The 22,853-nt window shown below is 39.3% G+C and overlaps 1 protein-coding gene across 5 annotated transcripts in view; it reads right to left on the reverse strand.

Moving 5' to 3' along the window:
- The window catches only part of SLC2A13 (solute carrier family 2 member 13), a 211,849-nt gene that overhangs the window by 91,808 nt on the left and 97,188 nt on the right, over window positions 1-22,853 (reverse strand). The window lies entirely within an intron of this gene.

Here is a 22,853-nt window from a genome sequence, read left to right on the forward strand (position 1 = left end):
CTATTTCCAAAAAAAGACTCAAATTCCTTTCTTAAAGGCAGTAACAGCCTAAACTATATTAAGGGAAGAAACTGGTTTTAGGACCAATATGAAGTCTTACTCAGGGCTTCACAAGCACATGTGCAATACCTAAAGGCAAACATGATGCAAGACAAACTTCAGGTAGTGATTCAGAGCATCCCAGTGGAAGAATACGCTCAGCAACTAGTGGTTACTGAATTGCATTTCAGTTTCCCCAGAAGCTTCTGGTTTTCCTAGTGTTGAAAGCAAAAACTATCACTAGTGTGGATGGAATTTCAGGTAACCTTCCTGGCTTCAGGGCCAACTGCAGACTTCCCACCTGTGATCAGCCAGAAAGATTGGCTGCGGCACAGAGAAGGGGCAGAATTTTACCCAGACATGTGTGTCCTCTTTAATGCACAGGAGCTACTTTACCAGGATGTTTAACTGCTTTCCAGAGGCAAAATAACTTGTTCTGAAAAACAGGTGTTTCAAGGACAAGCTCTAAAAAGAATAGAAATAGTATCAGTCCTCTTGCTTGCTTAAAAAGAAAAAAAAAGGAGAGGGTAATTACACCATTTTGAATTTGTCAGGCTGCATGCAGAGGCTGGCGAGCTGAAGGCATCAACAAAATAGCTTCATACCATCACAAGTTACAATAGCCTGGTTGGCACTGGATTGGGTCAGGAAACAACAAAAGTCAGTTTTCAATGTCAAATAGAAGAAGCATCTGCGTCTTTATATGGATACCAGGAAAATATTTTCATGTTTTTCAGTAAGAGCATCATTGCCCAACTGTGCCTTCTGCCAACTGTCACCAATCTATTAAGGAGGCTGAAAGGAGAAATTCTTGGACAGGAAGTCTGGGGGAAACTGGTAAACAAAACCAGAGGGAGAGCAAAGCTGGAAGAAAGCTGCAGTGTTTAGGCCACCTACGCTTCAGGGTGGATATCCAAGTATCTCCATTCACTGACCATGTGTTTGCTGGCTTTCTATGAGCTGCCACTTAGTCACTGAGAGAAATCACTGCTTCTGATCACACAGGCTGTGAAGCTCATCTGAGAAACTAATCCAGTTCCATTCTCTACCTATACACACCTATATGCATTCTCCACCTATATACACCTGTGTGCATTCTGCACCTACACGGCTAGGACAGAGACACCAGCAGACAACAGACTAGAATAGATTTCATTTGGAAGGGACCTATGACAATCATCTAGTCCAACTGCCTGACCAAAGTATGTTGTTAAGGGCAATGTCCAAATGCCTTTTAAACACCGACAGGCCTGGGGCATCAACCACCCCTCTGGGAAGCCTGTTCCAGGGTTTGACCACCTTCTATTCTATGGGAATGGCTGACGTTTAAGATCAAATATATTAAAACTTGCAGAGTAATGCTGAGATGTAACAGCCATCTGACTTAATCTCGGCATCTGACACACTAAAACACAAATTAATCATTCGCATTGTCAAAAATCATCCAACTGTAAATTCATACTTAATGTAATACACTAAGTGCAAGCTACAAGGCCATACCATTATAACTTTGAGATCAGTTCCACCACAAAGAAAAGTAGTTTCATTAAGGAGAGAAAATGCTATGAAGTCCTCCCCACGGTGGAAAAGTGCTGATTTCAACAAGGGTTGAGGGGAAGATGCACATAAACTCCCACTTCCAGTTATCTTTAACAATATGCTCATACTCTAAGTTATACAACTTACTTTAACACAGAAGTTCACTCATTTACAAAGAAAATCAATTCCCTGGGCAACAAGCAGTTTAGGAAGCAGTACGACCACACGAATCTCAGCATGTGAAGCAGTGCAGTAGGCAGGGATCATCAGGTTGAAGCTGTTTCAAGACGAGGTCCCTGGAATTACACAACATGCTATTTGCAGATTTTATGTCAGACTAGACTTAGCCCAGACCCCTAAGCAGAACTTTGCTGTGAGAAGCTACCCTGAGACTCTATCATTGATTTGAACCGTCACACCTGCAAAAGAGCCAGAGCACATTGAATCCAGCCCTGGAGCAGAGCCCTGGTTTAGTTTCCCCTGAAGGAAGCTACTCCGTGGGCACTAACATAGCTTTGTGATCTGAACAAACAGTACGTGGGGGTAACAGGAGACGAGAAGAGACTCATAGCAGAGCTATTCTGCTGGTCACAGCCAAAACGCTAATGCAGATGCAGTCCGTGCATCTTTTATAGCTGTCAGCAGCTGGAACAGTTCTGCATTACACCACACTAGGAAAAAACCAATATGAGCTGCTCCTATGAACTATTAGGTTTTATTTTAAATTAATTTAGAAGAAATAGAGGACAAAATTAATTCAATTTTTGCAACTCTGGCACAATGTATTCAATAGTGCAGCAGCTCCCTATGGGTTTGAGTTTTATTATTTTTTTCTGTCTTGCCCCCCCCATTCATAGTTTTGCAAGTTCAGCCTAAAACCTGAGAATAACTTCGCATCTTTTGCCATGAGTCATCTTTTTCTTGTCAACAGCCATCAACAATTTTTTTTTTGTTGTAGAATAGGTTTTTTTCTCAACAGGTCTTATTCCCTCCAGTAGGGCTGTACAACTTTTTACTATGCAAGCTTAATAAATAATGATAAAAAACACAGGGGCTGGCTGATTGAGCAGGGGAAAAACAAAGGCAAGTTTTGAGAGCTGGTTATGTTCTATGCCTTCTTCTTCAGCCTGGATTTTCAGAGACAACCAACACACAACGATGGAAAAAGAATTTGTAATCTGAGAACAGAACCATCAGAAAAGGTATGGAAAGGTTGAATAAGTTGGCTTTCACTTTTAAAAATCAGTTTAAAGAAATGTTTACGATATCGCTAGGGAAAGTTGTTGGAAACTAAAAGCATGCTTTCAATTCAAATAAAAAGCAAATTGTGTCCATTAAGAACAAATTTAGGCACACATTATTGTTACTAAGCCAACCGCAATGTCAACAGCAAAGAGATTAACTTATCAATGTCACTGCAACGTGTCTCCATACTTCCAGCTTCAGGAAAGGCCACTATTTAAGTGCATTTTAAGTTTAGCAGTTTCAGATATGAGTCTTCACGTCAAGTACAAATTACTTCACTTTCTGCTGCTCAATGACTACACTGCCGTTCCTTCAGACTGACCTGCGCACACCTTCTGAGCACCTGAACACAGGTATCCCGTTCTGGCAGGGACCTGCGGTTTGTCCCAGCTCCCCCTGCCCACCCTCACCTGCAGATGCCCTCAAGCTTTCCCAGGTCCCAGCCCCTCCACATCTCCCACTTCCCCCACCGGCCGTGCCAGTTGCTTGGAAACACCACAGGAAGGGGATTTTGCATTGGCTTTACATAACGATGAGCTTAATTGATAGCACCTGACTGAAGACTCCATACTTTTGTGTTTTTCCATATTTCAAACCATCCTTTGCAGTATTAATAAAAACCCACAACACATTTAAAGAATCTGAGCAAGAGCCAGGACTGAATTAGGACAAAGAAAAGCAGAAAACTGTGGTTCTAAGTCTAGTTATAATTTACTGAAAGAAAAAAACAAAACAAACAAAACAACACCAAACTTCTCAAAGAGGTAGTGTTGAAGAAAACAATTTGCTGCTCTTAGATGAGAGAGCTTAGGAGAAATTGCTTATTTGTGCCACAAAAATACAACTGATCTCTGCCACACTGAGTTAGAGCTGGCACTTCCAGGCACATTGCAGGCCTCTGATGTTGAATATTGGCTCTTTTACTTCCAGTCCAACCACAGAATTTTTCACCTAGTGGCTGTTTCTTCCTGGGCCACTGTGTATGGTGGGCACCAGCTGGGTGACAGGGCCATCCGGGTGACACTGAAACCCAGGTGACTGAACGGAGCATTTTGCAGGAACACTACACACTACATTCTGTATCTTTAAAATAATATATGAGAAAGCGGTTAGCTATCACTTATCATCAAAGGAAAGCACACAAGTATCCCTTGAGAAATACTGAGGCCAGGCTATAGCTCACCATCACAGGCAGTGGGGGAAGCAGTGACAATGTGGGACCCAGCAACATTTCTATTCAGCAAGAAACACCCAAAACTCAAAAAAACAACAGGAGCTGGCGAGGCATCGGGTTGTGTGAGAGAAACAGACCCAGAGGAGTGAACACACACACACACACACACACACCAGCAAAGGAGACCAGCATATGTTGCCCTTGCTGGAAAAAGACACAGGACGCTAGATATGGCTCCAGTGCGTAGGAGCTTTGCAGCTGAGCCAGGCAACTGCTTTTTCTTCGGTGCTCTCTATAGATGTCCTGCTGTCCCATGCTGCTGTGAAGCCAAGTGGTTACCTCAAAAACATGCAGTAACCTCCTGCCATGCAGCTCACATCTTCCACCAGTTTCCATCACAGCTACAGAGAAATAGTATTTTATGGAGGAAGTGCAAGCCTTCAAAGATGCGATACATAATGCTATTTACATGAGAAGAGAGGTTTAACTTTTTTTTTTCTTCTTTTTTACATTGATTCTTCCAGATAATTCACTCTGTAAACTCACCTGTAAGCATGAGTCTAGAAGAAATTACTGTCATCCCACTGTGCTACAATACAAGAATACGGATTCTAAACGAGTGACCTTCCTCAATAAAGAACAGCAACTCAATTCTGTGATTGAGAAGAGCAATATTTCACTTCATCATTCACGTCTGAGAGATGGCATTGCAATGACATTGACTCTAAAAGGGAGGTTTTTCTATTCTCAGTGGACAAAGACAATGATCACAAATGTCACCTACGTGACACACTTCTTCCTGGGCCTCAGTAGAGAGAAGTTCTCAAAAGCAGCCGATGTGACATAACAATAGTAAAAACATAGTTCTGTCTAGAAAAGTGACATCAACATTTGAGTAACCATTTCAGACTACCAGCATACACAATGAGCACCAGCGTGCCCTTTCTTCTGCGCAAGGTGACACTGAATCATCCTGACTCTTCAGCCCACGAAGCTCTACCAGCCTGTACTGCTGTAGGAGAACAATCCCCTGCTCAGCATTTGCTGTCCCATTTCATCATGTAAATTGTGTCTCTTAACACCCTTCCTAACACCACACTCTACTAATACTGTGTTCCTCTCAAAGACCAGGTATTTGCTTTATAATCTCAAAATTTGTGAATGACATTAACTCCATATGACATTGCCCCACAAGGACCAACTAGAAACATCGTATAGATGGTAAATTTTCCACAAACATACCATATAACTTTTGAACAAGTAAAGGAAAGTCTTTACAGTATAAACAATTTAAGTTATTCCAATCTCAAGCTCTGTGATGCAGATCTAACACCTGCATCTTCAACATCTTCCCTTATTTTACAAGGATGGGAGGAAGCATTTAAGAACATAATAAACACGTTAATCTGTCACTGAAACAGTGACTTCTGGCTGTTCACATTTGGTATATGCTGGAATGCAAGTCTCAAACCCATGTAGACACTAAAGAGCAGGAAACCAAAATGAACTACAGCATGACAACAGCTTTTCAGTTAGTAACAGGAGAACTTGCTCTTGCTTTCTCAAAGAGCACCACAATGATACCAGTGGTCTGGCATCAAAGAAAGAAGTTAATGACGCAAAACTTTTCAGAACCACTGGGGAGACTTCAGCTGTGGCTTCTGCAAGCCCAAGCTTGTTTTTCATTCCAGTGTGGCAACACTGCCATAGCATGCACAAAGGGCCCACACTCATCTTTTGGAAGTACATTAACTCAGGGTAGGATGTTGCTGAGATGCACCATTGCAGCACTCAATCACAAACGATGCACTAATGGAAATTGCTTTACTGTAAATGTTACCTGATGGCATAATGCTGTGACAGAAAGTACTAAACACCCATCCTGACCGCAGAGGTGATCACTACCTCCTGCTGACACAGAGGCAAAGTTTAGGGCATTGTTTCCAAGAACTAACGCACAAGACTCCGTATCCTTCTGGATGTGACATTCTTAGTAAATAGGCTATTAAAGAAAATTCATTTAAGGCAGGTTGACATGACAGATATGAAGAGTAAGCACAGGCAAAATTTCAAGTTCTGATTTCTCTCAACTACAGCAAACCTGCAGTTGCAAGCAGCAAGCCTCAGTTCAATTTTTCCTGAGCATTCCTTGTAGAAATTAATTCATTAGCCATTGTTATGGAAACAGTAGAAGAAACAAGAAGTATCTATCCCTATAGTATCACAAGAATTAAAGAAATCAAAAGACAATGGTAGATCACAAAGAAGTAATAAAAACAGCTTAAAGAAATGAAGAAAATATAAACCAACTAAATGCTATAGGACAACGAGTGTTCCCCAGAGCTCATCGTTCAGAATGTCTGTACTTAAACATGCATCCAGGATTAACTTGTGAGCCCTGTTTTAACTAGAAAGCTTTCAATACAAACGTGAACCGGTCAAGGTATAATGCACGTGGATTATCTGTCTGCATCTGTCTTTGGGGATGCATTGACCGAGTTAGTTATCTAATGCTATTATTGGTGATCATTACTTAGGTTTTTTGTTTGCGTTGCTTAGTATTAATTTTTAAAGAGTCTGTAAGAGTGTTACCGTGTCTCTATGTGGCAGCTCAGCTCACACAAGAGCACGGGACCAGTCTCCTCTGACAGTGTTGGGTTTCTAAAGCACTTGAGAAAAGCATTACAGCATCTAAGCTTGTCAGACAGCACAAGTGAAGCACCAAGCTTCAAATACAAGAGTAATGCCATCTGAGGCAGATGTCTGTAACAGCCCTTGTCCACACTACCTGAATTTTCTACACTTGTGTGAGACCTACAGGCCGCACAGAAATCCTCCTCACAGGCATCTGGAATCTCACCACAATTCAGTGATAATTTGTTGTTATTTTACCTGCACAGAAATTACCCAGACCCACCTCCAAACAAGGATATACAAGAAAATATCACCTCAATTCAAGGACCAAGGTGCTTGAGCAATGGAATAAGAGCTTGAACAGTTGCTTGGTTTAGCAGCACCCACTTGGGTACATTTGACGGAAGTGTCAGCACTAAGCCAGCTTTGCCAACAGCCACGCTTGGAGCTCCTGAAGAGCTGCCACCCACGGCTCTCATGCACCTTCTGCCCTCCCCTCAAGGTGCATGTGCATGTTTATGTACTTGAATATAACATTTTGAGGATGGTCTAGTATTGCCGAGGGTTAGTTGTAGGAACTGAATCCCATCACAAGCCTCATGCAGCCCTTGGAAACTTGGTGCAAAGCCTTTGCCTGTTCCGTCTCTGTAACATGAGATTAGTGGGACTTCATTGCATTAAGGACTTTGAAAATGCAGTTATTCAGAAATCAAGGGGTGCATACTTTTTATACAGAGACATTTCCTAATCAGAATACAGAACAACAAATACTTTTCCTGAAAATAGTTAAAGGATTTTGTTAAGAGGAGGCAAATCCTACAAAAAAAAAATCCATTCAAAAAAACTGCATTAGTTGCTGTAAACTTTTGGAACATTTAACTATTACCTTAAAAAAAATTCACATCTAAATACATAAGAACATCTAGTGAAAAGCTAGAAAAAGAACCTTAAATTTAAAAAATGTAAGTTACAGAATGAAAACTACCACTTAAATTCCACACTTCAGTTAATCTATGTTAAGTATGCGTCAGGTACTAAAAGTGTCCATGGGCAGGCCAGACAATTTAATGCAAGATAAATTCAAAATCATCAGAAACTGGAAGAGTGCTGGGGTAAAATAGCATACATGCTCATGGCCTTCTACTCTTTCCTAGACATTTGCTGTTGGCTACTGCTGAATCAAGATTGGCCTAGTGGGACTACACAAACAAACACATAAGCAGAATTACAGGCAATTTAATTCTTGCATTTCCATAAATGTGTGAATGTTTCTCTTCACTTCTGCACATCCCACTAACATTACTGCTGAATGCTACTTTGTTGTCACCAACACACATTTTGTTCATCAAAAAATTGTACAACTATCTGTCTGCAGACAGCGGAGTCCATGTACCATCTTTAGTAAATGAGACAAGAATAACCATGTAGCAGCAGATTTATTGCCACTAGAAGATGCCATGTAACAGAGAATAGCAAATGGTGTAAGCACATTTCACAGGTGACACGTACAGTACGTGAACTATATTATGCCTCAGAAAGCTGCTGTAGTCAAAGCACTTGATACCTGGGGTCTATTCTTGATCCTACCAGAAATTATATCACACTGCTTCAACTATTCTTTCTGTAAAATAGCAGGTTGACCTTGATTTCTCATCAATGAAGACACAGAATGACCTATAGGGTATTCAGTACCTAAAAATCTTAGTAGTGGAAAAGTTATAAGAGGAACTGAAGCCTTTATTTCCAGCCTGTTTTATAAACCCCCTCTCCAAAATACTTCAAATGGAGGAAAATAAGAGAAAGTGGTTCGCTTGAGCTTTTAAGGAGTTTGGCTCCATGCTGTGCTTCCCAATAGTTCATGAAGACCATGCAATTTTTCAGTTCAACAAGAAATGTTTTTAAAATAAGAAGAGAAGGTAAAATTTTCTAGTGTTCAGGATCACCACTAGCCCACAATTACTTTACCAAGCATGTAAGAAGTTTGCTGATGTATTATTACAGGACTGGTTCAATTACTGTAGTAATAGATCATCTTGCACATTTTACTAAGAAATATAACACAGCAAAAATATATACAGCCCTTACTGGCTACACTAAATAGTCTCTGCTGTAGCTACACAGGAAAGTGAATCACTGATAAAAAACAAAACACGCAGACTCTCTGTAAAGACAAGTAAGTTTGCACTTCATATAATCAAATCTCTCATGTAAATCACTTGGATCTTTTTTCCAATTGAACAAGTACACATAAAAACTTCTAAGCAAATCTAAGTTTTAAATCCAAGTTTATTCTACAAGTAGAGTTTGGATATAACGCATTACTACAACTGAGACTGTAAAGGCCACTTATATCATAAAAACAGTTCATATGTCATTCAAGGTTTATATTCTCAATGGAATTAAAAATGTAGATGATACTTCTTTTTGTAGCCATTTCAACTACAATAAGCTGCTGTAAAAAATACTGAAAAAAACTATGGTGTTTAGCACCACAGCAACAAAACACTACACTTTTGAGTATGATATCATACAGGATTTACACAAAAACTGATCAATAGTTTTCAATTGTTATGTCTTACAATTAGAACTCACAAATTTTGTCTAATGTAACACTAATGTCTCTATATCGTTATTACAAAATGTAAGCAAAAATTTGGCCTAATACTGATACCAGTATAAGACAATCTTCAAATTTGCAAAAGCATTAAGAGTGTAGAGGGGAAATTTTATCACCAAATCAAATAAATATGTTTAAGAACCACCATAGGAGGCAGAGGATTTTTTAAAATTATCCAGGTCACGATAAAAGAAAACTTCTTTGCAACCGCTAAGCTAAGATTGAAGACTGCTCTTCAGATTCATGAGGTTCCCAAATACAAGTTGGGAAAAAGCATATAACAGGTTTTTCAGGTTAACTTCTCCCTACTGGAGTTAGATAAGAAAGGGACAGAAGTTTATCAGAAGGGCGGAAGAGTGCAAGCTTATTAAAACTACATTTCAAAATAACTCTCAGTTGATTTTGAAAGCCAGTTTCAGCTGATAAGAAGAAAAAAAATGAAACTCAAAGCATATTAGGAGCCCTTATTTTAAAGTCTTTTTGTATATAGTAGCTCCTAACACACCCATTACAAGTTGCATGGTCTAGTAAAACGCAGCTACGTTCATGAAAGACCTGTGAATGCCACCCAAAATTTACACTTCTAAAGGATCTGCCTGCACCTGAGCAGGGAATATCTTGACCTCGATCAGTCACATTCTAGGCAGGGGTTGTCAAAACCAGGACTACACAGACCAGCTGATATTTTGTATTTTGGGCCAGGCTCACACAGCACCACAGACAAGTGGCTGCAGATGGAAGGGAATGTTTGTCAGACGAGAACAGAAAGCTAAACTGAGCAATGACTTTTCAAATTCATAAAATACAAATCATTTGCCTCAAAGTAGCTAAAAAACAAAAAATAAATCCTATCTCCTGTGTAATACTGCTGGATTAAACTACCATTGCATTCAAACGTAAATTAAGCTACATTTTTAAAATGTGTCTGTTTATTTCAAGGATTTACATCTAATACAGCATGTCAAGAAATGTTTTAAATCAAAACACTATCATTATGCAGCCCTGGGGTACATATGTCACTTCTAGGCTTACAACATTATTCATTAACCATAATTTGGTACATTTATACACAGATTTATATCACATAAAACCGGACAGTTTTTCCCTAATAAAGCATTGCACACCAACAGCTTCATGGGCTCCTGGCAGCTCAGACACCCAAAAAGCTCTTTCTTTCAGTCCCGATTCTCCTGTCGATGGGAACTGGAGCCCTTGAACCACCATCCTAGCAGCACAAGCAGTTCTCTGCTGGCACAGACCCCACGTCTTTTCATGACGTATCATCCCTTGCCTTCGACACTGAGTAGTTAGCACTGATTATCTGAATTGTCTAGGACAAACAAGTGAGCATTCACTCTGATGAGGGAAATGAGTGTGCGGCTCATAGATAATACCAGAATCTCTGCAAATTTAGGTTGGTATTTTCACATTAAATATTCTCAGGTTATAACTTTAAGAAAATCTTGACTGTTGCTGCAGAAGATTTCATGAAATCTGACATGAAGGTCAACTGAAAGACCCCATTTCAGCCTTGGATGGGTACCACATGTTCCCATCCTGCCAAATGAACAAGCATTTTGGGTACCTGTCAAGCTCTGTACCTGTCAGGGAATGGCACAACAAAGCAAAGTGTACAAGTGACCAAAACCATACCACTTGGTTTTTACGTATGGATATACTGTGCTCAAATAACAGCAAATTTTGACTGCAGAACATCATCTTATATATGAAATAGGCTGCCCCATCTATCCTACTGATTTGGGGAAGATTTGGAGACCAAGAAAAGTAAACAGCTTGAAGGATATCAAGTATGACAGATGGGGGCAGGATGATTAATTTGAGGCCACTCATTTACGAATAGGTGGTACCTGGGTCTTCTATATTGGATCATTCTTCTGGGGATGTGATTCAAAGGGATGTAAAGCTCTAAACAAACCAATCTAGAAATGAAATAGTGTCTCAGACCTCATCCATTATTATACTGGGCTGTAATTAGAGCAGGATAAACACTTTTCACTATATTCAACCCTATTTATTTGCCACCTGTTATCCATACCCACCCCATCAACCTCATGCTCTTTGGTTAATGCTGCTTTAATTTATCTTCTGTTGTAAGACTGTCTTGTCTCTTAGTACTACTAAAAATAATAAACACTTAACACCGAAAATGTAAAGTCCCAACAAATTATGAAAGATGCAAAGGTAATATAAATCACCATTAAAGATAAAACGACTTGATAATAACAAAAGATTTGTATAGCATTTATACACAGACTCCTATTTTTGCCACACAGTGAAAAGCAAGGAGAAATTAAAGGAAGGGAAAAATAAATAACAGAAAGAGCTTACAATTAAAAAATTAAGTATGGGGCAATCTAGATGCATTTTTCTTTAATAAAAATCTTGTTTTCCTTTGAGTATGAAATGAGCTATTCTGCCACTGCCACCTTTATTTTAGACTAGCAACAGTCAGAACCACCTACATTTTAAATCTGCTTTTATTGCCATAGAAACGTATGCTTGCTTTAACTAAAAAGGAAGTCTCCTGGCTTATATCCAATTGTCTACTTTCCATATCATACACTACAAAAGACATAATTTATGCATTCATATATCCATACTTGCACTCTCAAGTGAGCTCCATCCGCCTCACCTACAATGAAAATCACATGCAGTTTGTGTTATGTGAGATATTCATACGTTTATATTTAAATGGAAAAAACCTAGTGCAATCTACTCTATATAGCCACAAAAAGACAGAATTACTTTAAAATTATTTATGCTTTTAAATCAATCCAGTTCCAAGTACACTTAAGCTGACTTTTGCTTCAACAGTAATTTAATGTTTAGAGCATTCACGTACCATATTGTTACATATTTGTAATTAAACTTTTCAATGTTCGGTAAGTGATGGCAAACAGGTCAAAATACACCAAAGAAAATGGTATTTTTTTCTCTTTGTAGCCACTGACACCAAGAACACACATAAGAATTAAAGATGTGCAGTGCTGATAAAAAACACCAATATATTCATGCAGTTTTAGTACCCAAAAGAAAGATCCATGCTTTTTCTGTCCTAAAGTACTGTTCTAAAAGGCATAGGGGTGCCTGGCAGTCCCCACAGCCCCAGTTTGCAGAGGTCTGGGTGCACAGACACCCACAAATGCAATGGGCTTCCAGCAGCCCCTGCCCAGCACTGCAGACCGGCCGGCAGCGCCCAGCTATCGCCTGTTGTAGCAAGATGCTTGTTTCATAATCTATGATAAAAACTGTCATTTCACTAGAAAAGGACAGAAAAAACATCCAGCATGTCCTATTAAACATATTCAAGCAGTTACAAGCAATAGAGCAACTTGGACTCTCAGCAGGTTCTTAGCAATTCTCCAAGCTCCTTCAAAAGGAAGGTGGGGGGGAATAATGTGCCAGCTTTGCCAACACTAAATATTGGCCTGAATTCAGCTCTATAAGGGGGGGAATTGGATGCTCACTAAGTATGGCAGGGAAAAGGAGAAATTTTTCAAGCCCTCAGAACCTTTGCTTACAGAATAATTCTAAATGTAACTCACAATATTGGAAAAAAAATATATTTCTTCATTCCTAAATCACCGTGGCTGCATCATAAATTACTGTCACTAGATAACACTTTCCATATGACTTCTGGTAAGTATCTGTAGACACTGAACTATACTGCTTTTGAAAACATTATTTCTTATTCAACAGAAATATTCACGCATGTGCAGAATCAGAAAAAAGTTTAAAACCATTATTATCCAGAAATGCAGCATTTATCTCTACGCTCACAGAAAAAACAACATACACAAATTGACCACTACTAGAACAGTGGAGTGATCCTCTTCTCATAGGAAAAAGACATTTAACAGAATAGTGGTTTCCTGGGGGAGGAAAAAAAGAAAAGGTGCTAAAAACGACAACTGGGTTTTGGTGAGGAATTGTTGTTAATGGCAATTTTTCTTTGTTGGGATGGATTGATTTGGGTTTTTTTAGCAAAATGGAAACCTGATAACGCAGGTGGAATAGACCAGTCTTATTGATTCCTTTAAAATTTTCTTATTCTGCTAGTTGAGCTATTCAGAGCTTTATTTGTACAGGTATTTCTAGAACATGATTGAAATACTGTTTAATATTTGTGAAAGCCGCTATTTCCAAAGAGTTCATACTAAAAATTTCAAGTTTGCAATGCGTTTGTTACAGATTCACATCGAAAAATTCAGAAGTATTTTAACACTTCCAAAACAAATATGTCTAAGGAAACAGCAGTTTCTCTACAGACAACTGACGAGCAGAAAGAAAGTCTAAATTAATTACATAAATTATTCATTGTGAATTATCCATGCAGCATTAGTTATCTTGCATACACACACTTGCTTCAACCATACAAACCCCCTCTAATCTACATGAACATTTTCCAGGAAAGCAGTAATATTTTAGAATACAAAAATAGTATCATAAACTTCCTAGAAAGTACTTCACTTGCAGACACACCACACAAAAAGCGTAAGCCCACAGACACATTCATTCAGAGGATGAAAGGAAAAAGGGGTGCTCACCCTTCCTATTCTGGAGTGAAGCAACAGGAGGAGGAAGCTCTTTTCCTCGGGATCTGGCTCTATGGCAAGACTAGCACACTGCTACAGCTATTGAGCATCACTATGGCCTAGGGAATACCATTAAATTAAAAAAAATAATAATAATAAAAAGGAAAGCAGAATTCTAACTTTTTGCTGATGAAAAAACTACGAACGAAACAAAATTCTGAACCAGTTCACCAGTTGTAAAAACTATAGTCAAACAGAATTAAAGAAATAAACTATTTCTTATCCCCTAGATAAAAGCACTAGATTTAAATACATATTCTGGTCAAGTAATCAACATGAATCACAGACCCTTGGGGATTGGAAGGGACCTCAAAAGCTCATCCAGTCCAATCCCCCTGCTGGAGCAGGAACACCCAGATGAGGTTACACAGGAATGTGTCCAGGCGGGTTTGAATGTCTGCAGAGTAGGAGACTCCACAACCCCCCTGGGCAGCCTGTTCCAGTGTCTGTCACCCTCACCATGAAGAAGTTTCTTCTCAAATTTAAGTGGAACCTCTCCTGTTCCAATTTGAACCCATTACCCCTTGTCCTACCGTTGGCTGTCACTGAGAAGAGCCTGGCTCCATCCTCCTGACACTCGCCCTACATGGAAGTACTACAAAATTTTTGAGTTACTTTCAAAAGGAAGAAATCCCAACAACTTGCATTCTTAGCACAAGGAAAGCTCAAGAATATTTGTGTAAGGGAGCATTCACATAGATAGCTCGGGAGTCACAGCAGCACCATGCTCAGCAACAAACTACATTAAAGTATTCTTTCTTTTTATTTTTCTTTCTTTTTTTTTTTTTTTTTTTTTCCAAATCCATCTTCAGCCAAACAAACCACAATCCACACATGGCAGCATGCCAACGGTGACAGACTTCACATTCCTTGACGAGATTTGCTGAAATGCTCAGTGCATGAATCTTTTGGATTAACTATCAGGAGGCAGAGCAAGGATAGCTGATTATTCTGAACGAAATCCTTCAGGTTCACTAGAAGAATGAAATGCCTTGAAAAAAAAGATTAAAAAAACCCCACAATGCTGTTATTTCAAAAGACAAGACAAAAAGATGAGCATTGGGCAAAAATCAGGCAGACAGTACCTTGATGAAGGCCTCCAGAAAAAATGAAACCTGACTAGATTGCAGGAACAGAACATGGCTTTACACAAAAGAAATAATTGCAAACCATGTTTAAAACCCTTTTCCCACCCTAATGGTTTCTTCCTCTTAACAAACTACTTCAATCTAAACACACTGTATAAATACTGTATTAATCTGGTCACAGGGCCAAGAAAAATCTACTGTTGTTGAAGAATCATTAACATCTGATGGGCTGGCCAAGTTCTGCCCCTGTCATCCAGAAGGCAGCAGCAGAAGTCGGCTCCGCACTGACATTGTTCTCACCACACTGCAAAGCAACTGGAATTTAAAGAAGGCGGGGGGGGGGGGGGGGGGAAGTCAAAACAAAAATTTTTTTTTTAATTTTAATGATTATGCTGAAAAGGCTAAAATGGGATCAATAGGTAAAGTTTGCTCAGCTACTTGTCTGTGGCATTTACATATAAATATTGCTATTAAAAAGCTTAAATCCATTTTAGAGTTTCCAGTCATCTTCACAAGGTCAGAGACCAAAGAAGCTGCAAGATTATCTCCAACTTTTGCCACAGATCCTGCTTTCAGAGCTAAATAATGAATCATATTACTAAGCTTAGTGAAGTGTTATAATTATTCCTCAGTAGCCTAAAAAAAATTTTCCCCCTATGCCCATTAACATTTTCACACAACACTGTATATTTTGCCTGAATCCCCGCTGCATGTAAACAGGCAGCTCAAGTGGGAGCAATGGGCTTAGAATTGTGTATTCAGAGCAGACGCTGGATCCAGCGGGGAAATGATGGAGAACGGGGCCCGCTTGTTTTTTTTAATTAACTGAGTTCTTGAATACAATTAGCAGCTGTAGAGGCACCATAATTTTATTACTTCTTAAGCACAATATACCTAACTAAAAAAGCAGATGCAAAATTTCAGATGAGAAACAAGTACATCAGTGTAAGCACATTAGGAAAAAAGCAAAGGCCCAAAGAGCAAATCCTGTTGGGAAGGCAGCACGTGCTCATCTCTCACACAAGCACACAAAGGAAATTCGAAATCATATTTTCACTTTGTGACAGAAGCGCCTGACCGTGCTCCAGGCACCCCGCCTGCCGCAGAGCCCGCTCTCAGCACCCCGGCCCGGGCTGGAGCCGTGGTCTGGGCTGCGGGGGCGCAGAGGCCAGAGCAGCATGGCGGGAGGTTCGCGCAGCGCCATGGCGGGCAGGCCTGGCCTGCAGACACACGCCCCCAGCCACAGCTTGCCTTTCAGCACAGCTGTTCTGCCCTTTCACTCCTATCCCGCCTTTAAAATCCCACAGCTAACTTTTACCAACACAGGCTTCTCTCTCTCTCAGAGAATATTCTTGACCAAGAATATTCCATACAAGTCCTTCAAATTCACTTCCACCAGAAATCTTCAGACCAGTTTTCCTAAAAATCTCCCCACACTATTTTTGGTTTTGCCCTCAACTGGGAAGGAACTATTTTAAACGCATACAGTTACAAATGCTGTTTAACACTGATGCTATTATATAGCAGACTTTCAATAACAGGCCAAGTTATACAGCTAAGCACTACTAGAAAATCCAAGATATGTGTCTACCTTACCACTTTCTAGAACTGAACTGAGCACCCAGAAGGCACAGAAATCAGTGCCAGAAGCCGATAGCTTCTAGAAACTGATCTAGTCCAAGTCAGTTGGAATAGCTTGTAGTTTGTGTTTCTATAGTAGTAGCTACCCAAGTAGTTTGTGTTTCTATAAATGTGAAGAACTGTAGCTAGCCCTAACAGACAATAAACGTGAAATGGAATGAATGATAACACCTGGACAAACAGCCAAAAACCCCTATTTTTGGCTCTTCAGATTAAGAAAGAAAAATAAACTGTTCTAGTTAGATTTGCAGGGGTAGAGTTTGTAGGGATTTCTTTGTTTTTTTAAGCACAAGTTACAAATTCTTATTCCTCTGAACAAGACAAACAAAACATACTATCCTAATTCACAGCCTCTCCTTCAGTCACAGTTTGCTTTAGAAGAACATATTCTCTCACGAAATAATGTCCATCACTAGTCTTATTGTTCCAATATTTTTTTCCACTCCAAAACATGAGTTTTCACCAAACAGATACCTCTTCCTAAACAAAGCACAGAGAGTAGCTGAGTGTTCAGTGATGCACTAGTATTGGTACACTAGACAGGTAGTCCCACAAGTGACCTCTGATGAATAGCAGCCGTTAATACTACCTGAACATCAGCAAATCCAACTTCAATATGTGAACAATGTCATTTGGCTTAAGCCAAAATCATTATGTCCGAATTAATCTGTGAACTGGTATAGACTGAAGACACTTACATTTTATTTTCCAGACTTGTAGCTGGAATTTTCCGTAGGCTTCAGAAGCTGTGAACTAATATAAAGCTAATAATGCTGACAACAGGAAGTTAATTTACTTCTAGAAACTTCACAGGGATTCTGAAGTGGTCAAAAGAAACAAAACCAAACCAAACTCTCCCACCTCACAGTGCTTCCCTACACTTACATGAAGCTTTACAGAGCCCTTTAGGAGCTTTTTCTTGCCCTTTAGGACTACCACGCACTAAATCTGTCTGGACTTCAGGCAAAGAAGAGTTTGTTCCAAAACATACATCTGAAGCAGTCTAACCAAAAGAATCTGATCTTCAGACAGACAATTAACCACCATTTCCAGATAAACATTCAATTTATGTCAGCACATTTAAAACCAAGGTGAAAGATTAAGGGACTGGTTTTGGCCATAAGCCACTGAAGCAAGACTGACTTGAAATGCCCTGGCAGATAAACACACTAACACCAGGATTCCTGAAGTATGCAGACATTCCCAAAATCATGGTTAGGTGCCCAAACTGAAGGTATATGCAGAGCTTTAAGACACCAGAAACAAACTATTATTTTCAAAATATAGCGGTCATATTTCTATACAAGGCAGAAAAACAGCAGTTGTTCATTATACACTGTATTTCTCAAAGGTCATATTTGCAAGAATCAGTCATCCTTTTGAAAGACTTCAAGGATAAAATGAGAACCGAAAATCTTATCTCTCTTTATCAATTGTTTAATACAGTAATTCATACTTTCCCTATTCCTTGCCAAGTTTTCTGGAAGGTTTTTTCTTGTTATCTGATTGTGCACTGAATTGAGTTAGTGTACTTTCTCAGGATCAAATGCCTCCATGTTTTATTTGCCTGCATTCCATGAATTTCGAAGTACCCAGAAGAGTGCTGTTTTTATGAGTTCAACTCAAAACAAATTCTAGTAAAGACATACACAGGAAGAACTTCTGTTCTTAAGGAAACAGACAAGGAAAAAATCCTACATATCAAATGGTTAAAATACAAGAATGAAATGAAGACATGCCTGTGAAGTACCTCTTGCATCGGCCACACTTCCCACAAAACCCAAAGGGAAAACCCACCTACAGCTGACCTTGGCACTTGGTATTGCCAAAAAGCAAGAATTTCAGGCTGACATGACTACCAACCATATTGGATTTGGGGTTTTCTTCAATGAATCCTTGGCCCAACACCTTTGTTTCCTTTTGTCTCAAAGACTTCCATCTAATTTCATGGTTACAGATAACAACAGCCGCTTATTAGGAGTTGAGTGCCTGGAAGTAGAACATTCAGAGTTCTGCACAGCCCTAGCAGAGCATCACAGTATTACCAGGTTTCACTAAATAAGATTCTAGTCATGTCCAATAATAATAATAAGCACGTCTATATACTTTTTCAACTCCACGCATGTTGGGCAATGGCCTAAGATAAAAGGGACTCCCCGAAGCAAGGGGAGAATTATGATTAAGAATAAAAACTGTGAAGGATTCCAGTATCTGCCTAGAAAGACGCATGTCAAATGGTTCCAGCCAAAGCCAAAGCCAGGAATACTAACAAGTTTAAATAGTACTTAAGAAAATGTGCAAGAAATGGAAAAATACTGGAACCAAGAAGGACTGAGGGAACAGATCTCCTGCCTGATAATATCCTCTTTTAACTAACAGCTAATTGGGTAAATTTATGAGCTCAAATCTAAGGGCAATCAGGCAATTTTACATTATATCATGTAGCATTTATCTCCAACAGGGAAATACAAAACTTAAAAAAAGAGACTGATTTAATGATCCAATAGGATCCAACAGCAAAGAAGTGAGTCAGGCCTAGAGGAGTGAGAGAGTGGCATCAATACATTTTTCTTGGTCTCGCACAAAAAAAAAAAAGCTAGACTATTTAAAAAAAATGTACTAAATGAAAACACAAGGAGATGTCTGATCTAGAAGCAGTGCTCATTACATGACTTTCTGGTACAGCCACAGAACAGTAGGTTAAAAAAATATTACAATGTAATGATTGATTTTCTAAATCACTCAGTGAAGTTCACAGAAGCAGCATTGGTTCCACGCACCACTGAGCCCCAGTAGTTTTACATGGCCAGAATTACTCACCATAATCTGCAAAAAAGACATCATCATGATCAGAAGTTGACACATACACATGCATAAGAACAGATAATAAAATGTAAAGGCCCACAGCATGGCAGACAAGGTCAAGGGTATCAACCCTAATTCACAGGGTAGAGAAACGTGAGATAACTAGGGCTGGGGGAGATTACATCGCTCTCCTAGTGTAACTGTGATTCATGGTTACACATCCTTCATCTACACAAAAATAAATGTCTAGTCTTAATGCAAATGATGTTCATTTCGTCAAGATGTTAAGTTAGTACTATACTCATCACTACTGATTTCACGCGAAATACCAGGCATCCTGGCACACCACAGCTCAGTATTGCTACAAGACAGGAATGAGGAAAAGCCAGGCAGTTTGCAGATGCTTCCATGCAAGTAGACAGGACAAAGTGACACTCTTCTGTGATTTGCTTTGAACACCAGAGTGTTGTCAAACATATAGGAAATTAATGATCTATTTTAAAGTCTCTCTTTGATGCTGTAATGATTTCTTCTCAGTCTGAAATGACCACTACACTGGCAGCCGGTAAGACTTTTGTTAAAGGTGTACTAGATAGCTTTATTGTTATGCACCAAACCATCACTGTTAGATGCACTCCAGTGTTCTCTCTAGAGTTAGCATTACAAATCCCACCCTCTAATTCACTTAGGTTACTTCATCCATACCTGTGCATTAAGCCACGGTGCCAGTGCTTACCTGAATTGCTATGATTTGATTGCCTGTTTTTATCTAATGTGCAGTACAGAACCTCTGCCTTAACTGTACTAAAACCCACAGTTCAGCAGCAGTGCAAGTCAGCTATGTTTTGCTATGAAGAGTCACTCCCGAACCTTCCCCTAGCAATATCTTTAATCCTCCCATTGGCTGCAAACCCCTTCTGACCATTCTCTCCCCTTAGGCTTCAGAGCCTGAGCCAAGCACTGGGGATCCACAGCCTATCTGAAGGTGAAGGCCACTTTGCACCTATAAGCTACCGCTCCCACAACTCTTCAGGAGCTTCCTTGCCTCTAACATCTTCCTCACCAGTCCTTCCTACCACCAGCTCCCTTTTGCACCACAGCCCAAACATCTGGAAGGGGGATGACGTTAAAAGATGATGATTCTTGGTAATGTTACTGCAGAATGCAATGCTCTCCACTTCCCTCCACAAAATGCAAGGTTACAACACCAAGTCACACTGCAAGTGCAGATCGCAGCATGCAAAAGCAGTATTCGTGACTGCCAGAAAAAATGGCATTTGCATAACCAGCCATGGGGAAAGAGTTTGTCAAAAAGATATATCCTTTTCCTGATACCAATCTGAAAATGCTAAAATATAAGCTGTTAAGCAGTATCAGCAACAGTGATTTGGCTGAATGCATTGGAAAGGATAAAGAAATGTGAATCATTTGCTTAACAGATATCCCACACTGATACAAAAGACTTTTGAAACAGAAGCTTGCTGCTGAAGGCATTTTAATTATTTTCCAGACAGAAGCTGTTTAATGACCACATGGAAAATGCAATGAACTTCCCTGGTTTTATGACAATAAAACCAAACCTTTAAGAAAGCAGGTTAAACACCACAGATGAAGTTCCCCTGTGATTCATCATTTCCATGACAAGAAGGTGATGAAAGAGTTACAAAAGACATTGCAGTTTTTAGTGTGGAACCATCTGTAAGTCATAGAAAGGTAACAAAAATAAAGTATGTCTTGATGCTGACACACAACATACCTTTTTATAACAATGAAGACTTTGGGTTAAATGAGATGAAGTGCAATTATTACCAAGTTATAATAAAAAAACAAGAGTGACCGTAACTATCTAATGCCTATTTGCTAAGCATTTATAGTAAGTGGGACAGCATATACTTGTAACTACCCTTATTTTTTAATGCTCTTTGGTGACAACCCTGAAGCTGTGGATTACCCGAGAGGCAAATGCTGATTCCCTGTACCCAAGATTTCTCCTAAGAATGTGATTGATTTAACTAAAGTCCAGGAATACAATAAGTTATCAGGCAGATGTGGGGATGGAAGTGGGAAGAAACCTACACATCCCAGAAAGCCAACAACCTCATAATTAGTGTGCCAGTCCAAGTTACAAATGTACAGAAGACCGATGAAGTCAGCCCTACAGCCGTCTTACACCACCACATTTAGCTTACAGTGAAAAAAGGTTTAAGAGAGAAAAACAAGGTCATACCCTTGTCTCTTACCCAGAGACTAAAAATAATGGATTGGATGCGTCAAACACATGCACCTTTTATTTCTACAAAGCATAAAAACTTTAACACTAGACATTAAGTGGCTCTCCATGGAATTGAACAGCCCAATCGCTAATTTGGGTCAGGAATCTCAGCACAGGACTCTTAAACCCAAGCTGTTCCAATAATATCCTCTTCAGCTTTTTATCAATCAGCTTCGATGAACTTCATTTGCCCCACCTAAACTGAAGAACTGGAAAAAAGTATCCAAAGTCTCAAAAACATAATAGGAGAAAAAAAAAAAAACAAACAGTCCTACTTCACACCAGTGATCAATATTTTGAAAATCCTTTCACTACTGTGTAGCAAATACCTTTTTCCAGATACTTAATTATTTATTGTAAGGCTCAAAGCCAAACTCCTTGAGGCAACAAGATTATGTATTATGTTAAGTGTCAGTTTATACAGACATAAAATAACTTGCATTTTTCTTTCCATCAGATCTAAGAAGACACAGTATTCTCCTATCAGTGTGTAAGGAAGCAAGAATTAAGATGAGCCTTAATTAAGAGCATTAGTATTGATTCCCATGTTTACCCTTCCAGGATAAAGCAAAGGAAAAATATGTAGTGGACAGAAAGTCAACGGAATGATAATATTGCTTTATAAGTACACACATAAAGTCTTGAGTAATTATGGTGTACGGATACAAGAGAGTTAAAAAAAAGTGTTTGATTTAGATGCCTTATTCTCTTTGGGGCAGACCAAAAGGACTTTCAGAAACTGCCTTTACTAAAAAAGAATTACATGCCTAGTTTGGTAGATCTTTCCAAAGGCTGCTTGTCTAGAATATGGTGGGCCAGGATACAGCCTCTGGATAATTCAGGCATATAAAATGTCTTCTGACTTCCCTGGCATCTGTTTGGTTTTTTCCACTGATGAAAGAAACAAAACTTTATTTCATTTATTTCCAGTCTTCACGGTGTGCATTCTTAAACTGAGTGACTTTTTGAGTGCAATTCTCAGTAAGTGTGGGAGGTATAAACTTAGAATCTTACACAACTTTACTTTTCCCTCACTTAAGAAATCAGAACCTAATTTAAAACTGTAGGACTGCAGAAACATCTGTTCATTTTTCAAGCTACCAGTATATGAAATATTTCAAATAGCAAAATGGACAAGAAAAAGCAAAACACCAAGTTCCCACAGGCTACGATTTCAACATTT

Source organism: Columba livia, chromosome 1 (assembly GCF_036013475.1).
Source record: "Columba livia isolate bColLiv1 breed racing homer chromosome 1, bColLiv1.pat.W.v2, whole genome shotgun sequence".
NCBI classification, from domain to species: domain Eukaryota; kingdom Metazoa; phylum Chordata; class Aves; order Columbiformes; family Columbidae; genus Columba; species Columba livia.